This window comes from Onychomys torridus, chromosome 14 (genome assembly GCF_903995425.1).
Source record: "Onychomys torridus chromosome 14, mOncTor1.1, whole genome shotgun sequence".
Lineage (NCBI taxonomy): Eukaryota > Metazoa > Chordata > Mammalia > Rodentia > Cricetidae > Onychomys > Onychomys torridus.
In genome coordinates this window covers 71,595,402-71,609,003 of record NC_050456.1, presented here as the reverse complement: position 1 = coordinate 71,609,003, position 13,602 = coordinate 71,595,402, and the positions used below count along the sequence as shown (strand labels likewise).

General features: G+C 41.1%; 1 protein-coding gene across 3 annotated transcripts in view; it reads left to right on the top strand.

Moving 5' to 3' along the window:
• Dicer1 (dicer 1, ribonuclease III) overlaps positions 1-13,602 on the top strand; it is a 65,654-nt gene that overhangs the window by 7,422 nt on the left and 44,630 nt on the right. The window contains exons 2-3 of one of the 3 annotated variants that reach the window (XM_036206257.1): positions 7,092-7,157; positions 8,163-8,255. The gene's annotated coding sequence lies outside the window, so the exon portion shown is untranslated. Of the gene's footprint in view, positions 1-7,091; positions 7,158-8,157; positions 8,256-13,602 lie in introns of all 3 variants that reach the window. The other 2 variants (XM_036206256.1, XM_036206258.1) reach the window with 2 other exon arrangements.

Here is a 13,602-nt window from a genome sequence, read left to right as displayed (position 1 = left end):
TGCTAGCATGCTAGCACAGAGGGCTGAGAGCTCTGTGTAGGCACCAGCTTGACTTCTCTGTGTTCAATGAGTTAGTTGTGTAGGTGTTTTCATCAGCAGTAGGGCCTTGCCGCAAAGATGGTTTTCTGGTTAGTTGGATCTCTGTGACAGTGGTGCCAGGTCTTAAATGTCTCTGTGATAGTACTTTAAGCTGGCATAACCTTTCTATATGCTGTTTGACCTGATGTAGACCAGTTTGGCTTTTAAACTTCTGGTTTGATGGAATATATGACTCACACCCCCCCCCATATGCATCTATATTTATAATTTTATATAATGTAATAGGAGAGATAGGCAAGCCCTTCCATCTGTAGACATTTGAGTTAGGCTATGGCTACTCATAAACAAGTAATGGGCTAAAACAGGAACAAAATTCTGAATATCCTCAGGACAGATGTGTTTGAAACTTAACTGATAGTGGAAACTAAGACATGTTTTAAAAACCTATGGTCAGCCAGGCAGGGGTGTCCCATGCCTTTAATCTCAGCACTCGGGAGGCAGAGGCAGAGGCAGGTAAATCTCTGTGAGTTGGAGGCCAGCCTGGTCTACAGAACTAGTTCTAGGACAGTCAGGGCTACACAGAGAAACCCTGCCTTGAAACAAAACAATAACAAATAAATAAATACCTACTGCCAAGCTGAGATGACAGCAGCACATACCTGAAATTCCACCACTTGAGAGGTAGGAGGATCATGAAGTCAAAGCCAGCTTGGGGTTACCTAGTGAGATTCTGCCTCAGAACACCAAAGCTCACGTTCTATAACTTGGTTTGTCATTAAGGGCAAGTCAGCCTGGACTGCTGTGTTTTGTTTTTGTTTTTGTTTTTCACTAGTCTCGAGATCAAGTATACTAGATCCATCAGAGACCTTACAGTCAGTAATCTCTTAAACACCATAATCTAGAGACTTCTCCATTTCAGACTGAGATAGTACATTAAAAATAAGATCTGGGTAGATTGCCCTTGTCCTACTTTACAATTGGCGACTAAAAACATGGGGATGATGGAACCGAGACCTTCTGGGAAGAGTGTCCAGGATGGAGGCCTTGGGAGTAAGGTTGAACACTAGAGAAAGCCTTGGGTGGGTTGGCAGCATCTTAGAGACAGACATTCTGTCTCCTCTACTGCAGTTTGGTGTTGCTGACTGAGAATCTGACAGACTCCACGCTTTGCTACATTCTAGATAGCCAACAGCGTGTAGACATTGAGAAGCCTGTCCATGGTCATGCTCATACTTTATTACACTTGATATGCCACTGTGTTGATGCTGCCCATTTCTTCAGGATAGAGTACTGTATAACTAAATATTAAAAGGGGGTTTAAAATCCCAAGTTCTAATCTTTACACAAGATCTCCCTGTGTCCTTAGACTGGCCTTGAACTTGAAATCCTCCTGCACCAGCCTCTCCAGTGCTGCTTGCTGAATGTGTGGATTACAAAATGCAGGAAGTACTAGAGCCATAGTTCATTCTTAGAATTAATAAATAACAGTGAATTATGAATATTGCTTTCCTGCATTCCAGACATAGTTTGGAATTTACAGTAGGTTAATACATGAGCAAATTAAGCAATGGGCAGTGGTAGCTAGTAGGATTGTAAGTGAGGATAAAGTTCTCTTTCTCTTCAGAGATCTTGAGCTTTTGGGAGGCATGGCAGGAACAGATCCTGATTGGATGTTTACATAGCCCACACATGGGGTTGGTGACAGACTCTTAGAGAAAGCTGGCATGAGCTGTGTGAATGGTGAGTGATAGGGAGTGGTGATTGGCTGTGTTTCGAGGAGGGCAGATGGCCAGGCGCTACACAGCTTTACCCTTGCCTAGAGCTTTGCTGTCTTTTCATATTTATTAAACAACTTCATATAGTATTCACTTAGATTTACTTTGCAAAATTAACCCCTTCTTAAGTTCTCTCTCTCTCTCTCTCTCTCTCTCTCTCTCTCTCTCTCTCTCTGTGTGTGTGTGTGTGTGTGTGTGTGTGTGTGTGTATGTATGTATGTATGTGTGTGTACATACTTTGGCAGTTCTTTTTCCACATAGCTATCCTTTGATGTAATGGATTAGAAGAAGATAGATACGGAACAGATAAAATCATAGTGTTTCTTGCACAGTGTTAAGAGCAAGGTATGGAGAATCAAGTGCAAGCCTGAAAGCTAGTGGTGTGTTAGCTATTTACCTCTCCAAACAAAACTGCAGAGTAAGTGTCATAAGGGCAATTGGAAAGACATGGAGGGAGGGCGTCTGTGCTTTTTGGGGGCCATGCTGTCATTTTTCTGAGAAGGGCTCCAAAGAAGCAGACAGTTAGCTGGAGACTAGGGATACTTTCATGTGGACAGTTTTGCTGGGTTGAACTTGTTAAAAATGGCATTTTACTTATGTTAAACTTTATTTGGGACAATATAATGAAAATCTAAGCATAATACATTATGTTGCACAGAGCCAGGCCTGGTAGTCCACATAAACACAACAATAAGTATTATGTTTATTATTAAATAAACCACTGAAAACATTTTCACTAAATTTTCTTCTGCAATGAGGTACTACATGGGTGGTTAAGAATAGCAGCCAGGAACTAGGAAGACAGCTCAGCAGGTAAAAATACTTATCCAGTATCCAAACAAAAAAGCCGAAAGAGGAGGCACCCATATTTAATCCCAGCACCAGAAAGTGGATACAGGCCAGTGTAACCAAATCACAAAGCTCCTGGTCCAGTTAGTGGCCTTGTGGGTGGAGCTGCAGAGATGGCTCAGAGGACTCAGCACTAGCTGCTCTTTCAGAGGATCTAGGTTCAATTCCCAGCACCCACTTGGCACCTCACAGCTGTTTGTAACTCCAGTTTCAGGAGTTGTCTGATGTCCTTTTCTGACCTCCATGGGCACTGTATGTATGTGGTGCACAGACATACATGCAGGTAGAATAGAGTAGACATAAAATGAAAGTAAAGAAGAAAAAATTAAATAATAAAAAAAACTAAATGGGGTTGGGGAGTTGGCTCCTGGGTAAGAACCCTAGCTGGGCCTGCATGAGGACCTGAGTTCTGATCCCTAACAACCACAGAAAAGCTGGGTGTGGCCATGCCCACATGTAAGCTCCAAGCTAAAAGGGGCAGATCAGACAGCTCACCAGAGCTCACTGGCCAGCCAGCCTGGTTTATTTACAGTCATAGCTAAATGTGATAAAATGTGACATAACAGGAAAGGAGGCTTGGACCTTTAGGGCTGGGGAATTGTAGCAGCTGTCTAGAAGTACCTAGAAGGTACTAGTAGAGGCTAAGAGTTGTTTAGTAAAGTTTGTTCATCCAGACGATCACAGGGCCATCTCTGTCTCTAGTATAGGCCTTGATCTCTTCCCTTTGGAGCAGGCTGGAGGGATTTATAACTTAGTTTTTGGTAGAAAGGTGAAGGAGAGACCTTTTGCTGAATCTTTTGCTCCCTAATGCCTTGAACTCAAAATAATCTTGGTGTTGTATAATATTATTTTAAAATGTATTACTTTTGTTTATGTTGCTTTTGTTTAACTCTGTAAAGCTGTGTTACTGTGCCTGTCTAAAACACCTGATGGTCTAATAAAGAACTGAATGGCCAATAGCAAGACAGGAGAAAGGATAGGTGGGGCTGGCAGGCAGGGAGAATAAATAGAAGGAGAAATCTGGGGGGAAAAGGAAGAAGTAGCCAGAGAAGGAGGAGGACTCCAAGGGCCAGCCACACAGCTACACAGCAAGCCACAGAGTAAGGGTAAGATTTACAGAAGTAAGAGAGTGGGAAAAGATCAGAGGCAAAAGGTAGGTGGGATAAGTTAAAGTTAAGGAAAGCTGGCAAGAAACAAACCAAGCTAAGGCCAGGCATTCATAATTATAAGAATAAGCCTCTGTGTGTGATTTATTTGGGAGCTGGGTGGCGCCCCCCCCCCCCCAAAGCCCAAAGACAAACCAACATCTCTGGGCCACAGTGGCATGTTTGAAGATGGTATGTTTCGATCTCCTTTGTGAATTTGTGTGTTCTTGGGGTTAATCTGGCTAAAAATACTATGTAAAATCTTGTGCTTTATGTTATGCACAAGGTTGTATTTTCTGTGTTGAATCTTAAGTGTATATTAGGTTTTTCTTGAAGAATTCTTTAAAATTTAGATTAAGAAGTATATATAGTTCCTTTGTTTACTTTACCAAGCTTAAGATCTCATTTTATTCTCATATATGTTCCTGCTCTTTGGGCCAGGAAACAGTAGTAGAGGGGTAGTGGTACTTGGTATGCATACACCTTGACCTATCTGATGTGTCCCTTGCATGATTCAGATACCAAAAAGAAAAGAAAGACTACTTTCTACATCATTCATGTTCATGGTGCCTGCTGTGAAGATGGCTGATACATTAGTATGAAGAGGCAAGAACCACCGCTTGACTTGGGGCCTTGCTAAGGACAGCTGGGACATTGTCCTGACTAACTTTGAAGAGGAAGGGATTTGGGAGGGGGTTTAATGAACACTGACCATTGGATGTGTGAGTTCCTTTTTAACGTGGCAAGTGTTGACCTACTTTGTTCCGTTTTTATTTTTAAACCTTTCTCCCTTTGCTCTTGAGGAACATGTTTTAGAGTTTCTCGAAGTTCCAAGAAATGAAATTTGTTATTTGGCATGAATTTCGCTTGAGAATTGGGCTGTGTTTAAAATGTCTCCATGTTGGAGAAACATAATTAAAGAAGTCTTTCAAAACAGAAATTCTCTGCACAGAGGTAGAAGAAAAAGAAAAACAGTTTCATTATTGAGCAACATTAAACTAGACAGGTGTTCAGCAAGACCAACTATGAAGACAGGAAGAATGTTGATCCTTATGTCCTTAAGTGGTGTCTATAAATCCAAATGCAGAAACTGGAAGCAAGAGGGTCCTAAGAATGGATGTTGAGATAGCTCCAAATCTGTAGCAAGGCAGGGGCAGTGGCGACTCCTGTGAGCAAACTTGGTTTGTTACAAGGCATTTGGCATTCTTTTGTGGGAAACTTGTTGGAGTTGAAAACAGGTGTTATATAACAGGACCTATGTGACCAATAGGAAAGGAAGAAGAGAATATATACCCTGAGCCACACTACCCCAAACAAGACTCTGGCCTCTTGCTGTATGTTTTATGTCTGGCATAGTATAGCTGATTATGTGTTTTAGGGCCTACAGTCAACAAGTGACCCAAGTGCTCATGGCTGACAGACCACAGGTGGAAGACTTTTCTTTGGAGATAAACTTTCTGGTGTTCTGGCTTGATGACGAGAGGTCAGTTATATAAATGGGAATCAGGTGACAAATTAGGCCTGTCTCCTCCCAAGAAACTGGTGGTTCTCTGCCTGGTACTATTTCAGAGATGCCGCTTAGGCTCTGGAGGTAACCTTTTGTAGTGAGGGAACTAGAGGCTTAAGTTTCCGTACACTGAAGGGGAAGGAGAAGAGAATTCTGAAAAACAAAGGAAAAGGGATTTCTTCTGATTTCAACAGGTTGATTTATAAAAACTCTAATTCTCTTCACCCCATGCCAAGTGATCATCTCAAGCTATCACTTGGGCTCCTGAGCTGACTCTGGGTCATCTAGGCTAGCTTGCTGTAGGTGTTTGGATCCCCCATAGGATCTCTGTTGCTGGGCACATTTCAGTGCTAACAAATTTGACTGCATGTTAATGCCATAGTGTTCATGCTGAGTCCCGTTCTTGTTTACCAGGAGCTTTATAGAAGTTGTACATTAATTAGGAGCTCAAGAGTAGGGTTAGTGTGACATAAATGTGTAAAGTTAGTAGTGGCAGGATCTCTGAGATTCTGTTAAACTTGCTTTGAAAATTCATACTAGGAATGGAAGAGCTGTCTGTCTCTAATTGCACCCATCTCTGTAGTTGGGTGTTAATGGGAGGGTTTTTTTTTGTTTTTGTTTTTTTTGTTTTTTGTTTTTTGTTTTTTTTTGTATTAAAACCTAGTATAATTTGGAGCTTATCTTAAAGGGGCCCATGAAATAGGATTTCGCAGATTTGTAATATATTATCATCAATTAAAATTAGATAATGACTTAACTTTTTATTACCAATGTAAGTCACTGTCCTATACTTGCCAGATGGGCTTTCTATGTGTATACTTATTGTCTGGTGATGTACTAGATAACCAGATAATCCTATACTGGTTGACTTGACTTTGGTTAGAGCATTGCTAGAAACAGGCAGGTCTGAAACATTGTTTACCAACTCTAGAGGTGGTGGGACCTGGGAGAATGGAGCTAATAAATGAGGACTGAAGTCTTATGTGATAGGCAACTTTATTCAGAGCATCAGATAGTTTATACTCTGAGGGTTAAGAAGCATTACATGAGTAAGGTGTTCAACCACAAGGACAAGTCACAGGTAGCAAAAACATGTTTGTTTGTTTTCTTTCCCCATAGAGGAAGCTAAACAAATAACAATAGCCAGTTGTAATGAATAATGTAAAGTGAACTCTGGTGTACCTGGGAGAGGCACACCCAAGAGCACCCATGTTATGGAGGAGCAGAGATTACTGTTGTTTACTTGGAGTTTCTCACCAGCTCTCAGAAATCCCTCACACAACTTCTTTCATGGACTGTTCCGACCACCCGTGTTGGTATGCATGGTCTTTGCATCTTACTGGCTGGTGTATATAATGTGATTAAAAACTCAATCAAGGATGAGGTAGCCTTAGAAGATAGAGATGCCGGGAGGTAGGAAGACATGCGGTACTGTAGATTGTCATAGTGTTCCTTAAGGAGACTTACAGGCAGATTTTACTAGGGAAATTGGTGTGCTGTGCCAAGAGTCTTCCCTTGTATCTAACTGGATCACATAAAAAGCTTGCTTCTTGTTTATGTTTGTATTAGAATGTAATACTGATTTTAACAGGCAGCTAGTTCAGTCATGTATTGTTTTCTTGCCTTTTAGTAGATAATTTTATAAAGGATTTTATCCTGATGTTAAGTATAAAAAATTATCAAGTAGCTAATTTGTTAAATAGTCAATTTCTTAACTTTTTTTTTTTTTTTTAAATGAGCTGTCTCTTCTAAAATACTCTTTCTGATTGCTTTTAGGTTACCTAGGGTATGCATAAATACAGACTTGGAAACTCTGAAAGAACTTAGACTCAGCATTTCGAGGTAAATATGTATATATTAAAGTAGTGTCAAGGTCGTCCCAGTCTGGTTTGTTGTTGTTGTTGTTGTTGTTGTTTGTTTTTTCAAGACAAGGTTTCTCTCTGAAACTGGCCTGGCTGTCCTGGAACTCACTCTGTAGACCAGGGTAACCTTGAACTTAGAGATCCACCTGCCTCTGCCTCAAGAATGCTGGGATTAAAGGTGTGTGCCACCACTGCCTGGCCCTAGTCTGATTTATTAACAGCTAGAAAAAAAAAAAGTGTACAAAATGAGGATTTACCTGCATGATGGCAGTACAGATGGTGTAAACTAATGAGCTCAAGCCCAGTGTCATAGCTAAGATCAGTGTTTGTTGATTACATTAAGCTTTTCATATCAATTCCTTATGCTTTCTTTGTTTTTGAAATATAATAATCATTTAGGAAAGGCATCCTATATTTAAATTTCTTCCCAACACTATCATTGTCAATTCTAGTCTTGAATTGTCTTCTAAACCAATTTGATGAAAAGTGATTTAATAGTCCTTGGAGCTTGTTTTTAATTTCATTTGTTAAATTGGAATTACTGTGGGATTCATGCACACACTAAAGGTTTACAATAGGTTATTTGGATTTCTCAGCCAAGTATCTCTTCTGGTGACCTTTATTTGTTTTTTATAAATGGGAATCTAAGAAGTAATGCATTATTACTTTTTTGTTTCTCTTTAATATATAAAGCATGATCTTTAACATTGAGTTACAGATATTTTTGAAATCCTTCCTGGAGCTTGGCTGTAGTTTTTTCTCTCTATAAGTCAGTCTTGACTGATTGCTGCTCACTCTCTGTTCTTTGTTTTAGAAGAAGACTTGGCATTCTAAAAATATCCCAAATGTCTTTTGTTTAAAAGCCGATACAATATAATGGCCTGTTATTCGGCTCCTCGGGCTCTTGTCTGATTGGGACTCTGCTGTGTGCATTGGGTTTGCAGGAATCTTATACTTGACTGTCTCTGCATTTGTTTTAGAGCAGAAGCGTGGGCATGCTGTGGTTTCCCAGTAAGCTATCACAATGTCAGAATGCAGTTCAGACCGCAGCAGCACAGAGGGCGCAGACATTAACACGGTAAATCTGGGTTGTTGTCTGGAAAGAGGATGAGGGCTTACAACTGTGTTTTATTACGTCCTTCTCTGTGTGTGTTTGGCTTTTGTTTTGGTGGTGTTGGGTATTGAATCAAGGCCTGGCTTTGTATTAGGTAAGTGCTCTGCCCTGCACTGTATCCCAGTCTCACTCAATACTGCTAGGTGCATAACCTCTAGAAGCTGGCACCCAGCTTTGCCAGTTCCATGAGTGTAGATGATTTAACAAAAAAATTAAAACTTGTCATTGAAAATAGTCACTCAGGGTTTATCTTTTGGCTCTCCTGAAGAAATTAATGTGGTTCATCCATGAGACTCAAATGCTTATATATGATCAGATTCTCAGCCTTTCACTTATGGCTAAGTTAAAAAAAAAAGTCTACTAAAATACACCAAAGAAAGTAAAAATTGGCAAAATTATAGGTTGTTTTTTTTTTTTTTTTTCTGTTATTACAGGATTAGGTTACCAATTGATGTTTTGATCGTGAGTTTGCTTTCCTTAGATAGAAAGTGTTTTACTGGGGCCAGCCACCATACATAAAATGAGTGAAAAATTAATTCAAATATTATGACCTTATGGAAAATATAACTGGAAGGGTTATAATTCCTTGTAAAATCCTATCCACCATCAGGAATGGTAGCAGTTTATTTCCAAACCAAATAAAAATACATTGACTTAGCTGGGCAGTGGTGGCACACGCCTTTAATCCCAGTACTTGGGAGGCAGAAGCAGGCAGATCTCTGTGAGTTTGAGGCCAGCCTGGGCTACAAAGCGAGTTCCAGGAAAGGTGCAAAGCTGCACAGAGAAACCCCCCCCCCCCCCAAAAAAAAGAAGAAAAAGAAAATACATTGACTTGCCCATGATTGTGTTCTGTATACTATTGTGTGGCAATTCATGAATCTCTGACTCAGTTTTACACACACACACACACATACACACACACACACACACACACACACACGAAACATGAGAACAGATTTAATATATACAGAAAAATGGAGCCATATCTTGTTCTGAGGGAGCCTGTGTTCCAGGAAGAAGAGAGGGGAAGAGAGGGAGAAGGAGAGTCTGCGTTGGTGCATGTGTGTAAAATGGTTATGTTGGGAAAGTCAGAGACAAAAGCTGCTCGGGCCACTCAGCTGACTTGGCTTTCTACAGACTGCTTAGTTTGTTCATTGTGTCCCAACTGTGGTTTAGGACAGTGGGTAATAGGATAAAAGGAAATAGAGCTCCTGTACTCCAGGTCACACAGTCTAATCAGTCATTTTAAAGCAAGAATAACAAGGGCTTGAAAGTTCTAAAAGAATACATTAGCAGTTTTAAGAAGATTCACTGATAACAGAAAGTTTAAGCCATGTTTATAAGGACAAATGAGGAGCGAATGACTAACCTTCAGATGTCAGGGAAGCTCCAGATGGAGGTCATCCTGGTCTCGCGTGAGTGGTGCTGGACTCTAATGTTGGGCTGTAAACAAAGCTCTTGGCTTGTGATCTGGCCGCAGGACCTCCTGGACCTCAGGTTTCTAGTCTGATAACTTTCTTTTTGGTCTGTCCCTGACTTTCCTTTTTTCTTTCTTCCCTCCATCCTTTATTTCCATTCTTTTCTCTCCTTTTTTTCTATCTAGATCTTTTATAGAAACAGTAATGGTGGTTTACAGTGTCATTTGTTCAGAATTGCATAAAATTCAACTCACGTTAATTTGGATAGTGAGGGAATTTGTTTGGCTCATGTCTTTGGCAAAGATGTTGTTAGGCTGAGCTTTGAGGTTGCTTGATTGAGCTGCTCATTGATGTTACAGGGATCAAGTCTCTTTACTGTTGCTGTTGAAAGTACATCTTTTTGATGGCTGTCGGATGATTTCAGCAGCAGACAGGGCTAGTATTTCTTGAACTATGTTTGAGTTGCTTTTCAGCCAATGACTGAAAGATCCAAACCTTTTGTTATTGGATTGGCATGAACCAGTTCCTAGTCCAAAGAGAGGTGTATGCCATGAGCTGAGGGCTAGCTAGGTGACTGGCAAGTATTAGAAAGTCTGAAACACAGCCTTGGCAGCTTTGGTGTATTTAAGAATACACAGTGTTGGGCAGTGCTCTTATTTGGGAAAGAAGTGCAAAGTGAATACTGAGTAGTAGTCACAGAGTTACCTGCCATCCCTAAAAGAAATGAAGTACTTACTTATATTATATTACAATAGGAACTTTTAAAAAGGACCCAGTACTGTCCTTTGTGAAATCACATCTCTGAATGATAATAGCTTTAACTTTACTTGGATATTTGTTGCATCATTGTTCACAACAATCACAATTCTGAATATGTGCTTGCATCTGTCAGCAGATGGGAGTGTGTGCATGAGTGGGCGCGCGTGTGCACACACACACACACACACATGCACACACATGGAGACACTAGGAATATTCTTCAGAAAATAAAGAACTGATGTGGCAAGAATTAGAATAGGATAACCTATACATGTTCTACCCATTTACTCACTTGCTTTATTAGTTAGCTTCTGCTTAGGAACTGTTTGAGACTAATTTCCAGACATCACCCTTTGTCCACACATGCTTCAGAGAGTATTTCCTGAGAATATAGCTACCCTCTGACATACCACCACCTTCAGGGTGTTTTAATACCTGTTATCTGCAGTGTAAAAGGCTTTTTCATTTTTTTTTTTTTTTGGTAATTTCTTTATTAATATGTCAGCATTAAAGCTTATTCTTGATGTCTGTATTTATATGCTTATTGTAGCATATTCACAGGAGCTAAAATATGGAAACAGCCTAAGTCTGTCAACAAGAGTGGACACACAGACAGACAGACAGACAGACACACACAGAGGAATATTTGATCTTGATAAAGTGGTAATATATTGTATGCCCTAATAAAATTTGCCTGAAGATCAGAGAACAGAACAAGCCTCTAGAATAAGCATAGAGGCAGGCAGTGGTGGCACACACCTTTAATCCTAGCACTCAGAAGGCAGAGATCCATATGGATCTCTGTCAGTTCAAAGCCACCCTAGACTACATGAGATTGACTCAGTCCAGGAGAGAAACAGAGCCAGGCAGTGGTGGCACACACCTTTAATCCCAGTACTTGGGAGTCACACACCTTTAATCCCAGTATTTGGGAAGCACACACTCCTTTAATCTCAGCACTAGGAAGGAAGAGATGGCTGGGTGGAGAATGGTATATAAGATGTGAGGACTCAGAGGCTTTCAAACAGGATTCATAGAGTTGGCGAGGTGAGATGTGGCGGTGGCCTGTTCCTTTGTCTCTCTGATCTCTCAGCATTTGCCCCAATATGTGGCTCCAGGTTTTTTAATTATAAGACCTATTAGAATTCGTGTTACAATAAAGGAGGAAATGCTGACAAATGTGATAACCTAACTATATAGAGAGGCCATTATGTTAAGTGCAACAAGCAGGCTTAGAAAGACAAATACTGCGATCTCTCTTCCACGTGGGGTCTAGTAAACAGAGTTCTTCTGACAAAGTGAGAGCACAGGTGACAAGTATAGGGGGTGGGAGAAGTGAGGAAATGTTGATTGATGGGGACAGCATTTCGGTTACGAGGAGGAAGTTCTAGAGAACTAATAATAGCCAGTGGGCTACAGTTGATAATAATACTGTATGCACTGTATAGTGGAGTCTGCTGAGTGTGGCTTCTTAGTGTTCTCACCACACCAGAAACATAGGAGTTGTGGCTGTGCAGATTAGCTGACTGTGACAGTCAGTTCATTGTATGTGTGTGATATCACCTTCCTGTAGCCAGTTTCATCGTGAAAACCATCAGTTTGAGATCTGTCCTGAGGTCAGTTGATCTGTTGTGTTGTCATGCCTCTTACAGTCTTCTTTGCTGTGAAGTAGGCATCACAGAGTGCTGGCGAGCCAGGAAGCTCAGGAAAGTGCTGCCTTAGTTGGTAGGCCTTCAGGGTGGCCTCTTGATCCTTAAAAGCTAGGTGAACTTGACTTCCAGGTGAGGTGCTCAAGGTCTGTGTGCTGTGGAACTTGGAGCTGTATGTGTGAGGTGTGGGGTGCAGGGAGTGGATGTTAGATTTTAATTCCAGTAGAAAGTGAGTGGATTATTTCCCATGAGGAATATGGTTTCTTTGATCCAGTATTGGTGGTGGGTGGTAGTGGTAGTAATGGCCTGATAGTTTCTCCAAAGGTGCTCTGGTCACCCCTTGCATGTCTCCTTCCTTTGAAAAGCGTAGTAGGAATGATAATGTTGGTTGGTGTGTGGACAAGCCATGGTGATTATCTGTAATCCGAACTGGGGGTAGGATGGGTTGTCTGTATGTGGTAATTGCAGGCAGAGATAGGCAGATCTCTCTCTATAGGTGGCCAGCTAGTTATTAGGATCCTGCAGACTATGCCAAATGTCTTGAGATCTCTGTCTCTTCACTCCAGGGCTCCAATGACAAACCAAAATACAACTCCACCAAAGTCCAACTTGGGGAAACCTTTGAGTTTATTGGGCTCACTTACAGAGCGTCAGTAAGGGTCACTTTTAGGAGAGTGGGTGACTGTAAAGCAGCCACAGTTCTGGAAATTCTCACCCCAGCATGGATGGCAGCTTCCTGTAGCTCCATAGATGGAGTCCCCCTTCTCTGTTAATTTTCCACCCTAGACCTCCTGAGGCCATGAAGCCATGTGCAATTAGAGCAGGATTCCATACAGATGGCAGGAGATGTAGGGGGAGCAGCTGGAATTTCAGGTAAGTATTGACCCTCCTCACCTGCTCCTCCTATGAGGGAAAGCAAGCCAGCACTCAGCAAGGTGTGCTTTGGGGGTGGCTTACAAGTAGTCACAGCTGTTCTGGTGAGAAGGTGGCTGTTATGCTCCGAGGACAGTGCCTACAACACCAGTGTAGCTGACGGCGATTTCCACTTTCAGCAAGAGTCTGTCTCAAAAAAGAGTGTGCTGGAGGATGACATCCAGTGTTGACATGTGGCCTCTACACTTGCACATATTGGCATACACATAAACACACACACACACACACACACACACACACACACAATTTTTAAAAGATGAATTTTTATTTCACCAGCTTACATAGTCAACTTTACTTCTGGAAAAATGTATGACAATGGGAGAGTGCCTAAATGACTTGGAAGAATGTCCATTAGGGAATGTCACACACTTAGTTTATCAGGGTATAATTTTAAATAGACATGTCTAAGGATGGTCTTAAATAGACATGTCTAAGGTGCAGTTGTAGATTGTCAACTAAGCAAAACACCCCTTTTAATAAAGTGATGTAAACAGGTCAGGTGTTTGCATCTTTAGTGCCTGCCTGTATGTTGGCTCATTATTTTGTCAACAT